This window comes from Salmo trutta, chromosome 25, assembly GCF_901001165.1.
Source record: "Salmo trutta chromosome 25, fSalTru1.1, whole genome shotgun sequence".
Taxonomy (NCBI): domain Eukaryota; kingdom Metazoa; phylum Chordata; class Actinopteri; order Salmoniformes; family Salmonidae; genus Salmo; species Salmo trutta.
In genome coordinates, this window is record NC_042981.1 from 31176739 (window position 1) to 31196587 (window position 19849).

Genomic DNA, 19849 nt, shown 5'->3' on the forward strand with positions numbered 1-19849 from the left:
TTGACATTTTTACAAATGTATTAAAAATGAAGAGCTGAAATGTCTTGAGTCAATAAGTACTCAACCCTTTTGTTATGGCAAACCTAAATCAGTTCAGGAGTAAACATTTGCTGAATTAAAGTTGCATGGACTCACTCTGTGTGCAATAATAGTGTTTAACATGATCTTTTAATGACTACCTCATCTCTGTACCCCACACACATACAGTTATCTGTAAGGTCCCTCAGTCGAGCACTGAATTTCAAACACAGATTCAACCAGAGCAGACATTGATGATCCCTTTGAGCATGGTGAAGTTATTAGTTACACTTTGGATGGTGTATCAATACACCCAGTCACTACAAAGATACAGGTGTCCTTCCTAACTCAGTTGCCAGAGAGGAAGGAACCTACTCAAGGATTTGACCATGAGGCCAATGGTGACTTTAAAACAGTTACAGAGTTTAATGGCTGTGATAGGAGAAACTGAGGATGGATCAACAACTTTGTAGTTACTCCACAATACTAACTTAATTGACAGAGTGAAAATATTACAAAACATGCATCCTGTTTGCAACAAGGCACTAAACTAATACTGCAAAAAATGTGGCAAAGCAATAAACTTTTTTTTCCTGAATACAAAGTGTTATGTTTGGGACAAATCCAATACATCACATTACTGAGTACCTCTCCATATTTTCAAGTGGTTGCATAATATTATGGGTATGCTTGTAATCTTTAAGGACTGGGGAGTTTATCAGGATAAAAAATAAATGTAATGGAGCGAAGCACAGGCAAAATTCTAGACGAAAACCTGGAGCAGCATCTTCTTCAGTCTTCTTCCCACCAGACACAGACATATTGACATATTGATTTTAAGCAACATGCTCAAATTTCACAGAATCAATTAGTGTACAGTACTTTAACAGTATTTGACATTGGTCATTCTATATTACAATATAAAATAGAAATAAAGGAAACATTTTAAGAGAGGCACAATTAGGACACATTTTTAAACAACAAGGATGGTCAATGTCAGAAGTTTTTATAATGCAGCAATGTCAGAATTTGTTCTGCTTAATTTTCAACACTGTTTTGAATCTTTACCAGTCCATGGCAGTAGACAGAGTCTGATTTACACACAAATAACCACCTGATTCATGATCTGAGACCTCCCTCTCCCTAGGGTCTCCTTGCCATGCACAGTATTATCAGACAACACTGTACTTCTGGAGGGATAAGATACAGTAGCTTCTGGGAAGGTTTGTTTATTTTCAGAGGTGATTATTGAAGGAATATTAAGTAGGTCATTTCTCCCTGCTAGAATACTAATGCAGAGTTAGTCTCGGGGGACAAACAGTTTGAGTTTCTTTAAATTTACCCTTCAGTGGCCACAGGCAGAGCAATTGAATTATTGACAGGCGTCAGCGACTGTGTGAAAAATAAAGGACATTATTGACAGGGGAGGGAAGCACTTCCAATTACTGCTCCACCACATTTCATCAGGGCTCGTTGTGGGTGCTGCAGACAACAGACCGGGGAGAGATCGAAAGAGAGAATATCCAGAATCTGGGCATCTGGCAGCAGCTCTATGTCATCAACCCCGTAGATCTTCTGAGCAATGATCCGGATCTTATCCACAATGGGCAGCTAAAAGTGATTCAGGCAGACAAAAATAGACATATGCATGACATATGAGTACCATAAAACTGGTTCAGGTCATCTACACGGATTCATCAACATGTTTCAATTTAGTGCATTTGCAACAGTACCAACCCACTGGGCACACCACGTCATTTTAACGTGGACAATTGGGTAATATTTGGTGAGAGATTACAACCCACTCAAAAAGACAGCCAAAAGTAACTTGAATTTCCAATGTGTTATCACTATGCTTTCAACCATATAAAAGCTCAACCAAATTCCAATCGAAAAACAAAGTCCGATTTTTGGTTTAGTCGTCACACAAATGCCGTTCCAGATTCTGCACAGAGTACAACAGCAACTGTGAAGATCTCCACAGACCTGCGACGACCCATGCATGACATCTTGAACATGCACGCTTAATATGATTACATAAGAACAAATGTATAGTCACATTAACCTCAATGTGGCCATGGATGTGTTACTCATTTTAAGGTTGAATGTTACATTACTTTGTAAGATAGCCTTAACATTAGGCTATTTACTGTATTTAATGTAAAAGTCATATTGACTCGTGTTTGGTTGGCAACACAACCAAATATCAACATTTAAAGGATATGCATCTACTGCTTGTATAGTTCCATCTGAACCACTGGCTTAATCCCATTCTTGAACTTTTAGTTTTGGTTGAGTTGGAGCCGTGAATCCAGCATATCATTTGTTAACAAGTTAATAGGCTATATATTTTACACTACACAAGCAGGTGTATGTGGACACCTGCTCGTCGAATATCTCATTCCAAAATCATGGGCATTAATATGGAGTTGGTCCCCCCTTTGCTACAATAAGTCTCTACTCTTCTGGGAAGGCTTTCCACTAGATGTTGGAACATTGCTGTGGGGACTTGCTTCCATTCAGCCACAAGAGCATTAGTGAGGTCGGGCATTGATGTTGGGTGACTAGGCCTGGCTCACAGTCGGCGTTCCAATTCATCCCAAAAGTGGTCGATGGGGTTGAGGTCAGGGCTCTGTGCAGGGCAGTCAAGTTCTTCCACACCGATCTCGAAAAAACATTTCTGTATGGACCTCGCTTTGTGCACGGGGGCATTGTCATGCTGAAACAGGAAAGGGCCTTCCCCAAACTGTTGCCACAACGTTGGAAGCACAAAATCGTGTAGAATGTAATTGTATACTGGAGCGTTAAGATTTCCCTTCACTGGAACTAAGGGGCCTAGCCCGAACCATGAAAAACAACACCAGACCATTATTCCTCCTCCACCAAACTTTACAGTTGACACTATGCATTCGGGCAGGTAGCGTTTTCCTGGCATCCGCCAAACCCAGATTTGTCCATCGGACTGCCAGATGGTCAAGCGGGATTCATCACTCCAGAGACGGCATTTCTACTGCTCCAGAGTCCAATGGCGGCAAGCTTTACACCACTCCAGCCGACGCTTGGCATTGCGCATGGTGATCTTAGGCTTGTGTGCGGCTGCTCGGCCATGGAAACCCATTTCATGAAGCTCCCAACGAACAGTTCTTGTGCTGACATTGCTTCCAGAGGCAGTTTGGAACTCGGGATTGAGTGTTGCAACCGGGGACTTTTACATGTTACGCGCCTCAGCTCTCGGCGGTCCCGTTCTGTGAGTTTGTGTGGCTCACCACTTTGCGGCTGAGCCGTTGTTGCTCCTAGATGTTTCCACTTCACAATAACAGCAATTGACCAGGTCAGCTCTAGCAGGGCAGACATTTTACAAACTGACTTGTTGGAAAGATAGCATCCTAAGACGGTGCCAAGTTAAAAGTCACTGAGCTCTTCAGTACGGGCCATTCTACTGCCAATGTTTGTCTATGGAGGTTGCGTGGCTGTGTGCTCAATTTGATACACCTGTCAGCATTGGGTATGGCTGAAATAGCCAACTCCTGTAATTTGAAGGGGTGTCCACATACTTTTGTATATATAGTGTATTTCAAAAGTGATATTGAATTGTGTTTGGTTGTCAATGCAACTAAATATCAACATTTGAAGGAGATTTATATTGTGCTTGGCTAATTCCATCTGTGCCACTGACTAGTCTTCAGTTTGTCTACAAAGTAATAATTGATATGTTGGATTCACATCTCCATCTCAACCAAAAATCTAAGTTAAAGAATAGGACTAAATCAAATAAAACTTTATTTAAAGTGCATTTAAAGTTTGATTTGATGTAGTCCTATTGTTTAACTTAGATTTTTGTTTGAGATGGAGGCGTGAATCCAACATATCAATTATTCATTTGTAAACAAACTGGAATTAAAGCCAGACTAAGTCAGTGGCACAGATAGAACTATCCAAGCATCTCCTTCAAATGTTGATATTTGGTTGTGTTGACAACCAATCACAATTCAATATCAATAAACATCATTACATTTGAAAATCAACCGGAGCTTGAAACTCTAGGCCTATCATATTCTCAATTTTTTTGTTGAATTCTGGATTGAATTACAAAAATAGCTGTTGATGACTTTGCAAATGCTATATAGGCCTAAATAGCATAATTGATGATATGAGTGACAAAGTATGGTCATATTTAATTTGCTCTGTTAATCCTTCCCTTTTGAATGTTTTCGATAGCAGTTTATCAATTTGGTTTTTAAAGTGGAGATCTCTAAACAATCATTCTCACGATAGTACATTGGTAAAAGTCAGTGACAAATATCATAGCTGGGCTTGGTTAAAACCCTGGATAGGAGACCAAAGGGATAGCTATAGATAGATCAATTCTCCTGTAGGAGATGCTGCCCAGCCTATAACTTTTTTTTCTGATAGTGGATATAACGTTGAAGATCTGACGTTGTTTTATACAAGGTTTTTCCTATGTTGAAATTTGGTTACCATGACAATCCTGTGGTTGAAATTTCACCCTCAACAGTCAACGTTGATTACTTTTTTCAAATTCAATGTATTTTCCACATAATTTGTCAATGTATCGTGAAGTGGAATCTATGTGGAAATAACGTTGATTCAACCAATTTGTGCCCAGTGGGAAGCCATTGCATAGCCTATATCAGGAATCAACCAATATTCCACTGCTCCTCTCCTCTGTGATTCCCCTGGTGCTCTCAGTCAGTCGCATGGGCAGTCACCAATCACCAGAGGGGCGTACAGCAGCAGTCCTGCTCCTGTCTCTGACAGATCCACTGTAGTGGAGAATAGAGCCATTTCACATTTCGACTAGCCTCGACTCAGGGGTCACAGGCACATCTCTCCTCACCTGTCAGTCGCACATTGACTGATGGAGTGACATGGGGTTGATGTATGGATACTCTGTGATTAAAACAGTCATCGGAGCATAAGAAGTGAACCAGTGATTTAATCTACGGACATGACACAAGACTGATAGTGAGATGGTATGAATGGAAGTCCAGCCAGTGAACAGTCAAGATGAGAAAAACCTTTATGACCTGAGCAGGATGAAATCAATGCACCTATGTCATAAAGTGAAAACCAAGGTCTTTCAGTAAGGTCCAACGCTCGCTTTACCTCTACATCACAGAGAAACTTGAAGTCGCTGGGGGTCCCAGAAGCCCTCTGCACAGCCTGTCCCAGGGCCACAGCACCAGCACCCCCCTTCAGCCCATTGAGAGCAGCGCACCGCATCAAAGGCTCCCGCTGCCTTGGCCAGGCTACAGATCAGGTCCAGCTTTGATTCAGTGTCTGTCCTGCAGTCAGGGTCACAAAGGTCTGAGGTCAAAGCACTTAAGACACAGATCAAAATTCACAGATCAGATCAAAATTGGATCATATTACTCCAGTGCTAGCCTCCCTACACTGGCTTCCTGTTAAGGCAAGGGCTGATTTCAAGGTTTTACTGCTAACCTACAAAGCATTACATGGGCTTGCTCCTACCTATCTTTCCGATTTGGTCCTGCCGTACATACCTACACCTACGCTACGGTCACCAGACGCAGGCCTCCTAATTGTCCCTAGAATTTCTAAGCAAACTGCTGGAGGTAGGGCTTTCTCCTATAGAGCTCCATTTTTATGGAATGGTCTGCCTACCCATGTGAGAGACGCAGACTCAGTCTCAACCTTTAAGTCTTTACTGAAGACTTATCTCTTCAGTAGGTCCTATGATTAAGTATAGTCTGGCCCAGGAGTGTGAAGGTGAACGGAAAGGCTGGAGCAACGAACCGCCCTTGCTGTCTCTGCCTGGCCGGTTCCCCTCTTTCCACTGGGATTCTCTGCCTCTAACCCTATTACAGGGGCTGAGTCACTGGCTTACTGGTGTTCTTCCATGCCGTCCATGGGAGGGGTGAGTCACTTGAGTGGGTTGAGTCACTGACGTGGTCTTCCTGTCTGGGTTGGCGGCCCCCCCTTGGGTTGTGCCATGGCGGAGATCTTTGTGGGCTATACTCGGCCTTGTCTTAGGACGGTAAGTTGGTGGTTGTAGACATCCCTCTAGTGGTGTGGGGGCTGTGCTTTGGCAAAGTGGGTGGGGTTATATCCTGCCTGTTTGTCCCTGTCCGGGGGTATCATCGGATGGGGCCACAGTGTCTTCTGATCCCTCCTGTCTCAGCCTCCAGTAGTTATGCTGCAGTAGTTTATGTGTCGGGGGGCTAGGGTCAGTCTGTTACATCTGGAGTATTTCTCTTGTCTTATCCGGTGTCCTGTGTGAATTTAAATATGCTCTCTCTAATTCTCTCTTTCTCTCTTTCTCTCGGAGGACCTGAGCCCTAGGACCATGCCTCAGGACTACCTGGCATGATGACTCCTTGCTGTCCCCAGTCCACCTGGCCATGCTGTTGCTCCAGTTTCAACTGTTCTGCCTGCGGCTATGGAACCCTGACCTGTTCACCGGACGTGCTTGTTGCACCCTCGACAACTACTATGATTATTATTATTTGACCATGCTGGTCATTTATGAACATCTTGACCATGTTCTGTTATAATATCCACCCGGCACAGCCAGAAGAAGACTGGTCACCCCTCATAGCCTGGTTCCTCTCTAGGTTTCTTCCTAGGTTTTTGGCCTTTCTAGGGAGTTTTTCCTAGGGAGTTTTTCCTAGCCACCGTGCTTCTTTCACATGCATTGCTTGCTGTTTGGGGTTTTAGGCTGGGTTTCTGTACAGCACTTTGAGATTTCAGCTGATGTACGAAGGGCTATATAAATAAATTTGATTTGATTTGACAATAGCGGTAAAATAGTTTCAGATGCTCACCATGACTAGGACTTACTTGAAAGCGTTGGCGGCCACCACCACTGGCACTCCAAAGTGTGTGGCATTTTCCACCTGTTTAATTATGTTACTGCAGCCCTTCCCTAGAAGCTCAAGGTTCTACGCAAGAACACACAATGGGTTTTGTTGATATATAGCCATTACATAACATATTGTGTATACTCTGCCTTTGTAGAGACACCCCAGTGACCTTGAAGAGCAAGTTAAGTGCAGCCATTTTCTACTCGCATCAATGATCACATGTAAGCAGTAGGCACTGGTCCATGTAAATGAAGGGAGCTTGTGAACTGGACCTAATTACACTCCATAATGGATGGGCCTGGGTAATTCAGATCGACTTATAGCATCAGATGAGAATTAAACCAGGTCACAAGACACAGAGCAAAATGCCTTTGATGCCTTCTAATGAATGATTGAGTCTTACAACCAAGACTTAGTGCAGAGGATGGGCAATATGCCATTAACAAAACATTTCCATAAAGGGGAAGTGACACATTTAGGATGGATGCCCTTTCATTGATGTGATGGGGTGTGAAGGGGGAGGGGCTGAAGTTAGACAGTGGGTGAGGGGCGGAGTAGTGTCTTACCTCTTCCACATATTCTTTGGGCGGGGGCATTCCAGCAGTACCCTGCAACAAGGGAGAAGTACAGTCAAACAGCCACCAAACTAGCATAAGCAATTATGGGATCAATCCCTACCCAATGACATGAAACTTAGTAGTGTTTTTGGGGGTAGAGCTAAAGCAGCAGCAGAGTGAATATGAATGAGGTCTTCCTGTGTGACCGCCAAACAGCAGGAAATGTAATTACATTCTCAGCAGTGCACCTGCATTCATTGACGCGGGATAGAACATTCCATACGGAAAGATATGTGACAATAACGTGTGAACATTCTCCAGGCTGATCTGATGATTATAATTCACTGCAGTGAGCAACCACTCTTTTTCCTTTCAGGGTAAAAACCTGTCCTTTGACAGTTTTTTCTGAAGCAGTCTTTCTGAAAGCTGCCCGTTGGCACCACCATTAGGACAGAGATAGAAAGATATTCAGAGACCCCCGGTAAACTGTGCAGTCACTCACCATTGGCCCGCCTCCGTGCATCTCCGTGCGTGGGGCGGCAGGTAGCCTAATGGTTAGAGTGTTTGACTAGTAACCAAAAGGTTGCAAGATCGAATCCCCAAGCTGACAAAAATCTGTGGTTCTGCCCCTGAACAAGGCAAGTCATTGAACTGACTTGCCTAGTTAAATAAAGGTAAAATAAAAACAATTTTTAAAAAATCTTCAGGGCTCAGACGTCAGTGCCGAATCCATGAGAGAGACAACCAACACTCACATTGCAGGACTAGTTCATAGTTTTGTTTCTTGCCAAGGTAGAGGCTGTGTGTTTTAGCTCCACTCACCCACAAAGCCCTCCTGGCCGACCAGCTTCAGGGCTATCTTATCAGCCAAGATGGAGGAGTTGCCATAGGCGATGTTGACGAAACGCCTCAGTCACACAGCAGCAGAACACACACAGCCTGTGGCAATGTCACCACTCAGACTCACAGCAGTCAGTGTACCACATCAAAAACCATACCGACTCAGAATCACTTATCTGCAGTCAACATAAGTTTAGCTAAGCAAGTTCTAGGCTTTGAAATATCTGTTGATTAGACCAAATCCTGCCTCTGTACTTCTCAAAGAGATATAGGGGATTAGTAACTAAACTAAAAACAGCCACAAGCAGATGCCTTCTGTCTATTCCAGACTGCGTTATCACTGCTCCAGGAGAATGTAGGAAGCCTCACATCCACACTACCCTAACCAATTAAAGAATCTAAAACCCATTTTCCCACGCTGCTTTGCTTCCCTCTCCTCCAGTCGCCGGGCCAGTACAGTTCATCCCCTCTGGCTCTGAAGCCCTGAGGCCCCCACCCACCTCCAAAGTCTGCATCAGGTTGGGCTTGATGGCATCCCTCATCAGTACAGTCAGGGCTCCACTCACACCCTGTACGGAGTGAAAGATTAGGAAGAATCTTTCAAGCCCAGAATCAACAAGCACTCATCACAAACCTCAATCCAACCACTGATCATTGCACAGCCACAGTAAAATGTTGTCAAAAACAGAGCACAAGAATGTGTTGACAGCCTATGTGTTGGTTGACAGCGGAAGAAAAAGACTAGGGCCACTGACCAGGTCCTCTGTGGTGATGGGCTGCCCGCTGCGGCCACCACCTTGGCCAGGCGCATGTCCTCCAGGCTGCTGGTGAGAGCCAGCACGGCCATGATCTCACTGGCCACCGAGATGCTGAACTGGGCCTGGGGGGGGGGGGGGGGCAGAACAGGAGTCAACATGTCAGTATTAGGTGACTAACTAATGGTAAAAAAAACACCTCCCTAGTGTGTCCCTTCTCAGTCGGTGATTGGCCAACGGTGATCTTCCTCAGGAAACGATCATTGGTGTCCAACACTGAAAATGACGCAAAGACCCATAAAACATTCTACTATTTCTCATGATTTTTGATAGTATGCAGTATACACAATAACAGCTGCTTGTGTCTCCCCTCAGACCAGACACAGTGCATCTCCAGTACCTCTGTGCCAGGTAAGAGAGTCTGGGTCCATGTCCAGGCAGGCGAAGCGGTTGATCTCCTCAGTGAGAGTGGTGGGGTCAGTCTTCTCAATGCACACTCTCTATAGGAGTCATACACAGACACTTGCAGAGAAATTCTCTCACTAGCACAGCCAAGATGATAACGGCATTATCCAATTGTCATCCATGGATCAGTTTTTTGTTCTGATGTTTTTACCTTCAGTCTGTTTATCTGGATGGGGGAGAACATCCACTGACCTCCACTAAGGGCGACCAGACGGTTATATAAAGCCTGTGGGAGAGGTAATGAGTGAGAAAGATAAGAAATGGACTGACACACACATTCATCAAACATGAAATATCACTTTGTGCAGTGCAATCTTCCTCAACAACAGAGGTCAACAGAGAGAGAGTTCACCTTGTCTATTTGGGTGGCTTCGTGGAACACGTGGGCGTCTGGCTGCCGCCACTAGGTTGTTGGCAGCTGTGATGGCGTGGATATCGCCAGTGAGGTGGAGGTTGAACTGGAATCAGAATTAAGCTATATGGTCAGAGCTTTATGCAGAAACAGCCTTCCTAAATGATTAATGTCTGGAATAGAAGGGAGATCAATCAGTGAAGTACCTCCTCCATGGGAATAACTTGGGAATATCCACCTCCAGCAGCACCTCCTGTAGATAGAACATTCCAGTGATTTAGCATTGATAACACCTTCACACAAAAGATCCAACCAGTCAGCAAACAGCAGCAGCAGCCAGTGCTCACCTTTGATCCCGAAGGTGGGGCCTTGGGAGGGCTGGCGGACACAGACGAAGACGTTGAGCTTCATGTGAGCCCCCAGAGCCTGGACCAGTCCTATGGTGGTGGTGCTTTTCCCCTCCCCAAGCGGGGTGGGGGTGATTCTAGAGATACAGACAACATTAACACTGGTGTGAAAGGTTTCAGAGAGCATAGCAGATCATCAATCTTGATAAATCAAGAGTTCTGTATCAGGCCACTGTAGTGAAAAGGAGCACATTTGTACATGTTACACCTACAACATGATAGAAAAATAACAGATTCAAGTCAAGAACAAAAGGTTATTGTACCCAGTACAAAATAACTAGCGAGACAGACAGAGTGTACCCAGCGACCACCACGTATGTCCCATCAGGCTGCGCCCGCAGGCGTTTGAGGATGTCCAGCTGCACCTTGGCCTTGGTCTTCCCATAGAGCTCCACCTCTTCCAACAGCAGCCCCACCTCCCTGGCCATCTGGTCGATGGGCTTGAGTACGCAGGAACGTCAGATCACGATGTCACTAAAGGGCCACAGTCGGATCACACTCATTTAGTCAGCAGTAACAGCAGACAGAAAATGTTCCGCAAGTCTCTGAGGACCAAGTTTAGGGCTTTCCACCATGCAGGTAGAGACTCAAGACTAGAGCCTCCTCAGTTATTGGGTGGTTGAATTATTCAGCAACAGTATGGAGGAGTATTAAAAGTATGACTAAGCGACTACGAAATAGAGTGATTCCACATCAGAGAAGGTAGGCAGAGGATGAGGGGACCAACCTTGGCACAGGCTTCTGCAGGTTGAGCTTGATGTAGGTGATGCTCCACTTGCCTGGCTGGTGAGACTCCAGGAAGCGCTTGGCACTGTGTTCTGGAGATGAAGAAAAGTCGCAAACCACACAGCCAATAAAAAGCTCTGACTACACATTCAGCTTGGAATTTGTACATAACCCAAAGGAAATTTGCTATGGTTCTGCCTTATGGACAAAAGCTATTAATTCTAAGGGAATGTGCTCTGAGCAACCGTGGATTGCACAGTGACATAAAAGTGAATAAAACGAAAAATTGCTTTCTATTCATTCATGTCGTTAGAATGCAATTACCTCAGCTCAGAGGATTACCAGAAAGAGGGAAATGAGCTTCTGAAGGAACACCTTATCTACTACAAAATGCTCCACATTCATTTTAACCTAGTCTGTTTTTTCCATAATGTCATGCTGCGGAAACAGGTGAATAACATTGATAAGGCCACAGGGCAGGGAGTTGCTCCATCAAACAAAATGACCACCAACTTTTCCCATGAAATGTGAATTCTCACAGGATGAATTTTGGAGGTCAAGTGTTTTGTGTAATTACTAGTAGGGATGACACTGCCTTCGTAGCAGAGGTGGATCAGTAAGCTACACTCACGTCATGAGTAACCTTGGCTGAGATCTGAGGACTTGTGTTCCAAGGCTTTAGCTTGGTGGGCTAACGTATTATTGAGGAATACAGACAATCCGTGTTCAATACCCGGTTGGTCCCACCTACCTGCATGAGCATGGCCACAGTCATGGGCCCCATTCCTCCTCGTACTACAGTGACGAAGCCAGCCTGCTCCTTAGCAGAGGAGTAGTGCACATCCCTCACCACACGCTTCCCACTCTGGGCCTTGTCCCATCTTAGGAGGACAGAGAGGTACCATGCAGTCAAAACAAACATAAGTGCCCCTAAACTTTACCCATAAAGAAAAGTGCCAGCTCCATGGAGAACTGATGACACACTAATGGTTAGCTCACATACTTGTTCTAAAAAGAAAGAATACTTGTCAAAAGGGAAACCAATGGAGGGGACCATACTAACCTAGGATGTGATTAATTTTTATTTATTTATTTAACCTTTATTTAACCAGGAAGGGCTCATTGAGATTTAAAATCTCTTTTTCAAGAGCGTCCTGTCCAAGATAGGCAGCGCCAAGTCATTACAAAAATTACAGACAAACATGAAAAACTACAAGTAATCTAGTAAAAACCATAGAATTCACAAAGAATATAACAAAATCAAAAACAGCAAATTAAAAACATTGACAGGTCAGGGAATCAGTCTCCAGATCATTCATCCGTGATTTAAAAATACCAATCGGGACAAGTTCATCCAGTTTAAAAGTATTTTGTAAGGCGTTCCAAGACGATGGCGCAGAGTACATAAAAGCCCTTTTACCAAATTCAGTTCGGTTTGGAACAGTTAGCAGGATAAAGTCCCGCGAACGAAGAGAGTACCCACCACATTTCTGAACAATAAAAATGCCCAAATAAAAAGGTAGTAAACCCAAAATGGCTTTGTAAATAAAAGTATACCAGTGACTGAGCCTACGAGTGACTAGAGAAGGCCAGCCAACCCTGGTATACAAAGTGCAGTGGTGCGTAAGGGTTTTGCAGTTTAAAATAAATCTCAAAGTGCCATGGTAAAGGGTGTCAATTGATCTCAAACACTGAGCGGAAGCATTCATATATAAAATATCCCCATAGTCTAGTAAAGGCATAAATGTAGCTGATACTAGCCTCCTTCTGGCTTCAAAAGAAAAACAAGCCTTATTCCTAAAATAAAATCCTAATTTCAGCTTCAATTTTTTTGTAAGTTGTTGAATATGCATTTTAAAAGAGAGGCCATCATCAATCAAAATTCCAAGATATTTATATGAGGTTACAACTTCAATCTCCTTGCCCTGACAGGTAGTAATAGGTGAAAGGTTCAGAGGTCTATTTCTTGCTTTAGAAAACACCAGTAGTTTTGTTTTGTCAGTATTGAGGATAAGCTTCAATTGAGACAAGGTATGTTGAACAGTATTAAAAGCAGTTTGCAAGTTCTCCAAAGCTTTTGTAAGAGATGAAGCACAACAGTAAATAACAGTATCATCAGCATAAAAATGAAGTTGTGCATTTTGGACATTTTTGTCTAAATTATTTATATAAATAGTGAATAAGAGAGGACCAAGTACAGAGCCTAATGCCACAGTCGATGACCACCGCTCCTTTCTTTACCCAATCTCCCTTCATCTCTGCTTTCCCGATCCCAACCACCAAGATGTCAGCTCTGCCCACCTGCAAAGAGAGGGGATTGGATGGATCTCCTCAAAATACTATATTAGTGTCTTTCGTGGAATGAGTCTGTCAATCTAATGTACATTAGTGCTGCTGTATATGGGATCTGTATGTGACATGTTACTACCTGTATACATGATCATGATGAGTTGGCTGCAGTAATGGCCTGTATATGACAGGTTATGGTTGTGAGTGTGTTCATGTTCTGAGTGAGCGTGTGACATGTTCTGGGCTTGGGTTTACCTCAGCAAGCGAGGTCAGCAGTTTTTGAATGGCAGGTTGTCACGGTAGCGTGGTTCCACAGCAGCAGGTCATGCATGGGCGCACCCACAATCTTACTGCGGCCAATCACCATAGCTTTCTTCCCGGCCAACTGCACACAATCATTAAATTGAGCACTTTTACATACCTCTTATAATGGGGGACTTTGAGCGGTTCTGGACTGGTTCTGACTGACATTTTGGTGTACAAAGCGATCTGAACGTGGTAGGGTCCAGTACCAGAAAGCCCCAGCTGTCCTCTCTCCACTACCACTCTGTCAGCGGAGCAGACTTGAAGTGTCAGGTTTCACACTCCACATTTGCATAGGGAATGACGTGTCACATTTTCTGGCCTATCCACACAAATAATAGATTTGCTCTCTCTCTAAATGACGGAGCCCAACCTCGGAGACGGCATATGAAAGTGGACAAGACAGTCTAGCGATTCCAGCAGTTGTGGTTTCATCTCATTACAACCACTTTGTTGGTCACTTTGTGCATAAAGCTGAAGTTCTAATAAGTCTGCAGCAATTTGAATGGTGTCTCTGCATCACTCAGAGGAGACTTTACAGAAAATGCTCTGTCATCAGTTATATGAAATGGGGCCACATTTGTACACTAACTAAAAATGATCATATTTATTTTCCAGTTATAAAAAAAGGGAAATCTTATAATAAGTACTTCATAATTTGATTGTTACTATATTTGAAAAGCTTTTCAGTCATTTCAAGTCCTATTCCCACACTTTTGTTGAAGATTTTTGTTATATTTTCATAATATTTGTAAGATGTACTTGAGCTTGTCCTCAAAAGCGAGTTCACCTCAGCAAGTTATAACTATTTCTACCATAAAGGTGAGTTCCCGTACTTTCTAGAACTAGGCAGCATTACTCGTTTTTGTTTATGGGCATCATGAAAAATTATAACTTTTGGCTATGTCTATTTATCTACAAATCTACATTTTCCATTAACATTCAAGTCAAGTGTACGCGGAAAAAATGTATAAAATGTATGTATTCACTACTGTAAGTTGCTCTGGATAAGAGCGTCTGCTAAATGACTAAAATGTAAATGTAAGTGATTCAGCTAACTGGCATTTAGTCATATTTTCTCCACTGTACCCACCAGTCTGTCTGATGAGCTCCATGCAGCCGTTAGGAGTACAGGGGATGAAACAGTAACCCAGGTCCCCACGGGACAGTTTCCCTGCATATATACTGGTCAGACTGGGAACACACAAACAGTACACTCATTATCAGCATCCGGTTTCTGATCAACAATTCTAACCACTAAGAGTTAGTCATACTTACACATACAGTGGGGTCTGAAATTATTGACACCCTTGATAAAGATGAGCAATAATGATTTAAAAAAATGGTTTATTCAAATACTAAGCTATATTATATGCTCAAAAACATTCTTGAAATTATATAATTTTATACTAATACAATTGCTCAGAGAGAGAGCTTTTGTTCAATAAGTCCTATTTTTTCCCCCAAAAAAGGTAGGGGGTCGAAATTATTGACACCCTTAAAGATTCTTAGAAATCAAAAGTCAAAAATGTAGTATTTGGTCCCATATTCACAGCATGCTTCTGACGCTACAAACTTGTTGGATGCATTTGCAGTTCATTTTGGAGTCATTTTTATTCTAAATAAGAATATAATATATTTCTAAACACTACTATATTAATGTGGATCCTACCATGATCATGGATAATCCTGAATGAGTCGTGAATAATGATGAGTGAGAAAGTTACAGAGGTCAAAGATCATACCCCCGAGACATGCTAACCTCCCGTTTTTGGTAATGGTGAGAGGTTAGCATATCTTGGGGGTATGATCTTTGGCCCTCCGTAACTTTTCACTCATCATTATTCACGAATACTCATCATTATTCACGAATACTCATCATTATTCACGTTAAACAAAATCTCTGAGCAATTGTATTAGTATAAAATGATATAATTCCCCCATTTTTTGGAGCATACAGTATTTTAATCATTTATTTTATACAGTCATTAATGCTCATATTTATAAAGGGTGTCAATTTCAGACCACACTGTACATACTCATATAGCCTCTCGACGATATATTGTATTTCCTATGCCTTCTTTCAGTTCCCCATTCCATCATCTCCCCAGCACAAGCTATGCATGATTAGAACCCTCAGAGAAAATCATTACTATTTTGAGCTGATGACATAAATCAATGTCCTCATCATTGGTACTCTCGTAATTCAGGTCTTATCTTTTTAAACAGGCCCAGCTAAGTGCAGTGCAGAAGCTATTTTACTGGTCTCTCAGTAAGCCTAGAGGACAATCAGAATCAATAGAGCAGGGATCATCACCTACACGGAACACAAATAAACATAACTCCAACAATTTTACTGAGTTACAGTTCATATAAGGAAATCAGTTAATTTCAATAAATTCATTAGGTCCTAATCTATTTATTTCACATGACTGGGCAGGGGTTTTTCCCCACAAAAGGGCTTTATTACAGACAGAAATACATCTCTGTTTCATCAGCTGTCTGGGTGCCTCGTCTCAGACAATCCCGCAGATAAAGAACCTGGATGTGGAGGTCCTGGGTTGGTGTGGTTACATGTGGTCTGCGGTTGTGAGGCCGGTTGGACGTACTGCCAAATTCTCTAAAACACGAGGCGGCTTATGGTAGAGAAATGAACATTCAATTCAGTTCTGGTGACATTCCTGCAGTCAGCATGACAATTGCATGCTCCCTCAAAACTTGAGTCATCTGTGGCATTGTGTTGTGTGACAAAACCGGACATTTTAGAGTGGTCTTATTGTCCCCAGCACAAGATGCACCTGTGTAATTATCATGCTGTTTAATCATGCCACATCTGTCGGGTGGATGGACTTTCTTGGCAAAAGAGAAATGCTCACTTACAGAGATGTAAACAAAGTTGTGCACAAACTTTGAGAGAAGCTTTTCATGCGTATGGAACATTTCTGTTTTTTTTATTGCAGCTCATGAAACATGGGACCAACACACATGTTGCGTTTATATTTTTGTTCAGTATAGATTCAGCCACGGGCTGATTTGTTCATGAGCGGATGTTCAAGGTTTAGTAATATTTCACTAAACCTTGCTTACATTTGTATACGGTCACACATACAATATCTCTCTCTCTTACAGTGCATTCGGAAAGTATTCAAACCCCTTAACTTTTTCCACATTTTATTACGTTACAGCCTTATTCTGAAATGGATGAAATCAATTTTGTTCCTCAATCTACACACAATACCCCATAATGACAAAGCAAAAACCGTATTTTTTTTTTAATTTTAGCAAATTTATTAAAACAGAAATACCTTACATAAGTATTCAGACCCTTTGCTATGAGACTCAAAATTGAGCTCAGGTGCATCCTGTTTCCATTGATCATCCTTGAGATGTTTCTACAACTTGGGAGTCCACCTGTGGTAAATTCAATTGATTCGACATGATTTGGAAAGGCACACACCTGTCTATATAAGGTCCCACAGTTGACAGTGCATGTCAGAGCAAAAACCAAGCCATGAGGTTGAAGGAACTGTCTATAGAGCTCCGAGACAGGATTGTGTCGAGGGCACAAATCTGGGAAAGGGTACCAAAAATATTCTTCAGCATTGAAGGTCTCCAAGAACACCATGGCCTCCATCATTCTTAAACGGAAGAAGTTTAGAACCACCAAGACTCTTCCTAGAGCTGGCCGCCAGGCCAAACTGAGCAATCGGGGGAGAAGGGCCTTGGTCAGTGAGATGACAAAGAACCCGATGGTCACTCTGACAGATTTCCAGAGTTCCTCTGTGGAGATGGGAGAACCTTCCAGAATGACAACCATCTCTGCAGCACTCCACCAATTAGGCCTTTATGGTAGAGTGGCCAGGCGGAAGCCACTCCTCAGTAAAAGTCACAGGACAGCCCGCTTGTTTACCAAAAGGCACCTAAAGAACTCAGAACATGAGAAACAAGATTCTCTGGTCTGATGAAACCAAGATGGAACTCTTTGGCCTGAATGCCAAGTGTCACATCTGGAGGAAACCTTGCACCATCCCTACAGTGAAGCATGGTGGTGGCAGCATACTGCTGTGGGGATGTTTTTCAATGGAAGGGACTGGGAGACTAGTCAGGATCGAGGGAAAGATGAATGGAGCAAAGTACAGAGAGAACCTTGATGAAGTCCTGAGTGCTCTGGAGCAGATTCTCAGACTTGGAAGGTGAACCTTTACCCCACAGCACAATGACCCTTAGCACACAGCCAAGACAACGCAGGAGTTGCTTCGGGACAAGTCTCTGAATGTCCTTGAGCAGCCCAGCCAGAGCCCGGACTTGAACCCGAACAAACATCTCTGGAGAGACCTGAAAATAGCTGTGCAGCGACGCTCCCCATCCAACCTGACAGAGCTTGAGACGATCTACAGAGAAGAATGGGAGAAACTCCCCAAATACAGGTGTGCCAAGCTTGTAGCGTCATCATGCCGAAGAAGACTCGAGGCTGTAATTACTGCCAAAGGTGCTTCAACAAAGTACTGAGTAAAGGATCTGAATACTTATGTAAATGTGATATTTCAGTTTTATTATTTTTTTAATATATTTGCAAACATTGCTAAAAACCTGTTTTTGATTTGTCATTAAGGGGTAGTGTGTGTAGATTGATGATGGGAAAAAAACTATTTAAACCATTCTAGAATAAGGCTGTAACGTAACCAAATGCGGAAAAGTCAAGGGGTCTGAATACTTTCCGAATGCACTGTATGCATAGAAATATCTTGGAACAGATAACCAAAATTAAAATCAATTGGAGCTGATTTGTTGACTTTTTTACATTCTTTAATATCTAAAAAAATTGGGGAACCCTGCAACAGAGTAATTTAGAGGAGTGGGGGATGAATGGAGCTTCCTAAACAACGAAGTCACAAATTAGGCCAATTGTCCAATAAACACAAGATAATCATGGCTTATACTTCACAAATTCAACTAGAACGCTTCGAGAATGGAAAAGTGGTTTCTTTGTGTAGATGTGAAATCTCCATGATTTGCCAGAGTGTCACAAAATAAAATGAAAACCGTTTTTGAGAGTTTATCACAGTTTGATTGACAGTAAACTGGTCACACAGAACATCACAAACATGTTGAAATATCTTAGTGCTTACTCATCCGCATCCTTCTCTGGGGCCACAGCGTTAGTCACCTTCTCAGTATCTATTTTGTGGATGGAGTCTAGAGGCAGCTGAACGATGAGGACATGGATAGCAGAGTTCCCATTCACCTCCGTAACGCTGAGCAGAACCTATAGAGATGTTGGGTGTGGAAAAGAGAGAGGAAGGGAAAGAAATCTAAAGAAAGGGAATGACTGAGACAAAGAGAGTGACAGAAAGTGGCCTGCGGGGACCACTAGGAAGAAACGCTGTGCAAGCTGTGAAGTCAACCCCCTCAGGAGCCCTCCTCACCTCTGTCCTCGGGAGCCTTAGGTGTGTGGCATTTATTCCAATCTACAATAGGCACAAGAAAAACAGAGTTTATGAAGTGAACAGGGAACAACGGGGAACATGTATCAAACATAAATGATCACGTCAAACTTTCTACTGTAATTTACCTCAGCTGCTGCCTTCGGCTTCATGCTGATGTAGAGGCTTGAATCATCTCTGTCCCCCACCTGAAAAGTACAGAGCACATTGGAGTAAATATGTAGTCTTCATGTGTTCCAATAATGCTTTAAAAACCAGTCAATGATTGAATGACCAATGTCAGTTAATATATACATTACGTTTCATAATTCAACTATATAAGTATAAGAAAGGAATAAATTCTCCTCTCCACTCTGAGCAAGTGGTTCTGAATCTGCTTGAGGAAAGATATGACCCCCAGGCTTTATTCTGTATCCCATTTAGCATACAATACAAATTCATTACCATCTCAAGTACACTCAAATGATACAAATACTACCCATAGACCATCTAAGGAAACAGGCCATGGGAAAATAGGCTACATGGACAGAATCAAGATTTGAACTACAGCCCTAAAATCAAACTCTTGCACTTACCTGTAACACAACCGGACCTGGTCGAAAATTAGGGTCCTGAGACTTCATCTGCTCCACATCCTTCTTCAGCCTCTCCCTCACCTGACTGTGGACACAAGACAAGCTACAGTCTCACAGAGAGCAAGCAGGGGGACCATTACTCAGGGATAGAACCTGGATGGTCTTACAGGGACTGAAGCCATGGACCTCCATCCTACAACTGTCCACAGCACACCTCAGATCTTTGGAGGAGGTGAGGTGCAGCATGATTACCAGCCGTGAGACAACTCCAGG

General features: G+C 42.9%; 1 pseudogene; it reads right to left on the reverse strand.

Moving 5' to 3' along the window:
• Nucleotides 1-734: 734 nt before the first annotated feature.
• LOC115162668 (C-1-tetrahydrofolate synthase, cytoplasmic-like) lies at nucleotides 735-19822 on the reverse strand (annotated as a pseudogene).
• Between the last annotated feature and the right edge of the window lie 27 nt (nucleotides 19823-19849).